This window comes from Panthera uncia (assembly GCF_023721935.1).
Source record: "Panthera uncia isolate 11264 chromosome A1 unlocalized genomic scaffold, Puncia_PCG_1.0 HiC_scaffold_16, whole genome shotgun sequence".
Lineage (NCBI taxonomy): Eukaryota > Metazoa > Chordata > Mammalia > Carnivora > Felidae > Panthera > Panthera uncia.
This window is the reverse complement of record NW_026057576.1, coordinates 60,714,221-60,719,233: the sequence shown is the minus strand read 5'-3', so window position 1 is coordinate 60,719,233 and position 5,013 is coordinate 60,714,221. Positions and strand designations below refer to the sequence as shown.

At 39.1% G+C, this 5,013-nt stretch overlaps 1 long non-coding RNA gene across 1 annotated transcript; it reads right to left on the bottom strand.

Moving 5' to 3' along the window:
* Nucleotides 1-574: 574 nt before the first annotated feature.
* Nucleotides 575-4,495, bottom strand: LOC125933903 (uncharacterized). Its single transcript, XR_007461151.1, has 2 exons — nucleotides 4,351-4,495; nucleotides 575-670 (listed from the first exon to the last, which is right to left on the bottom strand). It is a non-coding gene; the product is annotated as an uncharacterized LOC125933903 (long non-coding RNA).
* Nucleotides 4,496-5,013: the final 518 nt, after the last annotated feature.

Below are 5,013 nucleotides of genomic sequence, written 5' to 3'. Positions count from 1 at the left end.
ACAAATTGAAAGCTTACTTTCCCACCATCCTTTCAAAAGACTAAACAAAAGCAGAACTGTACCATTAAGAAAGAAGTTTCAATTAAGTAATGTGTAAAGGAGGAAACTTCTTCCGTGTAAACTAGTTTATATTGAGAAAGGCGTTCCTAAAGCAAAGAGGGGACAATGTGCTGGGCTCTCATATTTCTTTCCTGAAGAATTAGGCAGTAAGTTAGCTCAGGTTTTCACCCTTTCCAACTCTAAGTAGAGTTAAGTGTCTAGGAGGTAATTCAACCGGCCACCTGAAAATCTGCCCTGTCTTAAGAATTAGAACAGTTCCACCCTTATTGAAGCCATCAAGAGTTGAATAAATTCCACTGTATCAACTTCCAGCTGGCTGTTAGCAATTTCTGCAGGACAGTGTTAATATGTTGGTCTACAACAGTACTCTAAACTGGCACGGTCCCCAGAAGCTCTTCCTCAGAACGTTACAGTCAGTTAAGCCGAAAATTGTTACCTACTGGAAAAATACCCCAGGGTGAATGAAGAGGCATATTAGGAATTGGCAATAAAAGTATTTTTTGATATGTTCACATCACTTCAAATATCTTTATACAAGTCATCCATTCAACAATAAAGGCTTGGAACAGATAGCCTTTTCCAGATGCTTGACTTTGAGTTCTGGTGCCACCTAGTGGAAAGGAGGAGGAAGAGAAGATGCAATAGAGGCCTGATGAGACACCGCTCAGTAGATCATGACTATCATTTGACTAATTTCCTTCAAATCACTTAGTATATAAAAATTATCTGTCACTTTCCTGATGAGATATTTTTGGCTCCCCATCGGTTAAAGGATTATCAAACCCCTATTTTTCTGACATACCTTTGTAGCATTACTTGCAACTATTTCTCTCCATAAGTTTTTCATAATAGCCAGGTTGGTCTACTTCCAAACCACAGTCCTCATCTTTGCTCATGGTACCTTCCCAGACAGAACAGACTCTCTCATCTTTTTAGAATCTCTTCTTTGGAAAGACCTTATGGATGAGTTAGTTGTCTCCAGTCGTTATGCTTCCCATAAAATCCCCTTCTAAGAATTTTCCTCAGTCTCTTCTTGAACATCTCTGGAGGCAATGAATTCAACCTGATCTGAGATAGCTTGCTAGATTTTCAATCACCTCTGGGTAGGAAGTGTTTTCTTACATTGGACCTACAGGTTCAGCTCAAGAGCACCTCACATGGAGGTGTGAGTTCAGTGCAGACTCCAGAGCAAGTTGAGTTCACATTTCAACTTTGCAGCTTTCTAGTTGTGTGACACTGGGAATATGACAAGCTCTCTAGATCTCAGTTTTTTCACAATAAAATAAAATGAGAATAATGCCTATTATCGTATCAGCATTGTGAATCAGCTTGTAGGTGTGAAAGCACTTACCTGCTTTCACGGTACATGCTTTAAAAGTGTTTGATTTATTATATGTATAGCTTGGGGGATTCATCAAGATATAAGCAATGGTTGCAGTTAATGGGAAGAGATGAAAAGAGTATACTTAATGATAAACCTCAATGTGTATACTTGGACTATTCTACCTATAAGGTGCTCCACTAGTTCCTAAAGATATAAATTTGGAAGATGCTGTGTGCTATAGGCAGCTATCTGCTATATACAACTATACAGCCATATATATAGCTGTACATAGATACATATACATAGATATGTGATAATTAACATAATCAAGGCTGTCAATTCCCAACATATTAACAACTTACCTTACTTTGCCTAAGTTGGCATTTCCTAAACCTATTTGACCCAATAATCCTTTTTAATGTAACATCTTAACATCTTAATACACATTTATGGCTTAAAAGAGGGATCTTCAACTCAAAACCTTTAAGGACAAAGCAAATCATGCAAACCGGGGAAGTAGGTCAGGTTAAATGCAGTATGGGATAATAAGAATTATGGAAAATAAGAGGATACATATCTCACCTAAATGCAGTTCAGTTTGGCTTGTGAAAAACACTGAGGCCTAAGAAAACATATCTGCAAGCTGACCCTGGGCCATGTTCAGCCAATCTGTGATTCCTGCAGCGTGACTAAAGGGAACTAACTGTGTAACCTGGGGAAGAATGTATTTTTAGAGATAATAAGGAGAACTTAACAAAAGAGATTGTGAAGGAGAGGTAAAAGATATCAAATCAGGAAAGGGTAGCATACTGGAAACAAAAAGAGGCAAAACAGAGGGGTCTCTGGAACCAGAGAGAGGGTGTATTCATTTCCATTGCTGCTGTTACAAAATGCTACTGCCTATTGGCTTAACACAAAACTATTATTTTACAATTCTGTGGGTCAGAGTTTGATGGGGATCTCAGTGGGCTAAAATCAAGCTATTGGCAGAGCTGTTCCACTTTTGGAGGCTCTAGGTGAGAATCAGCTGCCTACCCTTTCCAGTTTCTAGAAGCTGCTTACAGTCCTTGGCTTTGGCCCCCTTCTCCAGCAAAGACATGTTGTGTCCAGTCCTTTTTATTTCACATTAGTCTAACCTCTTCTCCTGCTTCCCTTTTCCACTTAAAAAAAACTCTTTAATTTTTAGGCTCCACACCCAGCATGGAGCCCAGCAAAGGGTTTGAGCCCATGACCCCAGGATCATGACCTGAGCCAAAATCAAGAGTCAACCCTCAACTGCCTGAGCCACCCAGGCACCCCTCCTTCTTCCACTTAAAAAAAAAAAAAACAACCTTGTGATTACATGGAACTCATCTGGATATGCCAGGATACTTTATTTTAAAGTCAGCCAATTAGCAACATTAATTCCATCTGCAACCATAATTTCCCTCTGTCATGTATCACAACAAATTCACAGATTCAGGAAATTAGAACACGGACACCTTGGGGGAGCCATTATTTTGCCTATAGCAGAGAGTAAATAGGAAGAATACTGAAGAGAGGCCACTATGACTCAGCAAGGACTGGAGCTTCTTTGCACCCCTGCTCCCCTCAGACTATCCATTCTCTTTATAATAATGGGAGAGAAAGTTAAGAAAGGGGAAGGAAATTGAACCCCATCTGGCAAGAAATTATGCTCATAATATACAGTGTGTGGCTCTATGGTGTCTATACAAATTAGAATACAGATGCTCCTTCAGGAAGAAGGATTAGAAAAGGGGCCTCTTAAAGAAAGAGAAAAGGGGGCCTTTTCTAAGCAGATAAAGTCCCAAAAGGTTACCCCACCCCCATCTAAGGGAAGATGGTTTCAAAAAGAACCCCTACTCAGGCTGATGCGGTCCTGTGAAAGACCTTGGAGAGAGATAAGCAGAGAGCCCATATAGCCTCAGCTGGGTTCTTTTGCATGGGGCACAGCCTGACAACAGGGGCCCAGTGGCAGGCAGCAGACAGCCTGTATTCTGGGTCATCCTGTGAAAGCTTCTCCTCAGCCGCTGAGACATGCTTCTTCCATGGCCTTCCCCAAACTTTGTAGGGTTTTCTCGAAGGGTTTTGTACCAAGCTCTAGGATAGCCCATAGCATATGTTATCTTGGTTTCTTACATAAATACCTTTCTTCTTGACACAGTGAGTTGTCTGAATACAAAGGACATTTAAAATACTTTTTTTCAATCCCAGCAGAATGTCTATTTATATCATTAGATTTACCACTGGTGGGGTACCTGAGATGATTTCACAGGATATTAAGATAAATTTTAAAACATTGCTAGTTTAGGATTTGAGTCTATATTTATGTGTGTGTGTGTGTGTGTGTGTGTGTGTGTGTGTGTGTGTGTAGCTTCCTGATATTCAAAGTGTGTCCTCAGCTTCACTGGGAGCTCATGAGAAATGCAGAAGTGTGCCCCACCCAGACTTAGTGCACCAGAATCTTTTTTTTTTTTTTTGAGAGAGAGACAGACAGACATGCAGACAGACAGTGTTCACATGGGGGAAGGGCAGAGGAAAAGGGAGAGAGAATTTTAAGTAGGCTCCATGCTTAGGTCTGAGCCAGACTTGGGGCTTGATCTCACAACTGTGAGATCATGACCTGAGCCAAAATCAAGAGTCAGATGTTTAATCTTAGTTTTGTCTCCAGGTGACTTGTGCACATAACAAATTTTGAGAAATAGGGATGAAGAATCAAACCCATGATCTGACAGGTAATACTGTGTAGAATGGGGAACATTTTTAAAAAGTGAGTCCATTTAAGCTTTGTTTAAAGAAAAATACCCCATAGGAGTTACCTAATATGGCAAACGGTGAAAGACCTTAAAAAAAAAAGACTGAAATGTGGAAAATAATGAACACAAAAATGTGACTAAAAAAATGTGTGTTGAATTTGTTGGATATTTAATTTTCTGTGTCTTTTGGCACCATGTTATTACTCTCACCTAATAGATTGCTACTTTCTTTTTCCTGCCACCTCTATCTTGAGTCTTCTTTCCATTTTCCTTCGTAAGTCAGTAACTTCAAAGCTTTGCCTTATTCATTTCTTCACTTAGTCAACAAATAACTTACTGAGCACTTGTCTGTACCATATTCTAGGCATTGGTAAACAAAAAATGGTTTAGCATTAGATAGATATTAGAGATATTATATTATCACCATAGATATTATCCCATCATACCTATGATATCTGAAATTCATGTAGGCACCTAGAGTAATTCCTCTATTGCTGACAAATAACAAATGCAAGAACAAAGAATAAACCCAATTATCTCCAGGTTTGACTTAATCACACAAAGCAATGAGCACATGCACACGTTACAATATGTTAGTTATAAATGAAAGTTTACTTATTGCTACTTGGGGGCAATACAGTCTTACTCTTGGAATCCTGGGCATTAATTATTCAACCATACCTTTCTTAATCTAACCCTCAGGAAATCAGGAATTTCAGAGGTAAAATGCTTAACCTACAGAGCTTATTATTCTTTTCAGACTTTCAAAATAGTCATACTTCAGGAAGACGCTAATCATGATTCTCTTGTTTACTTATGAGTAAATCTTTTACAGTGTAACATTAGGGATATTGTTCATCTGTATTTTTCTAG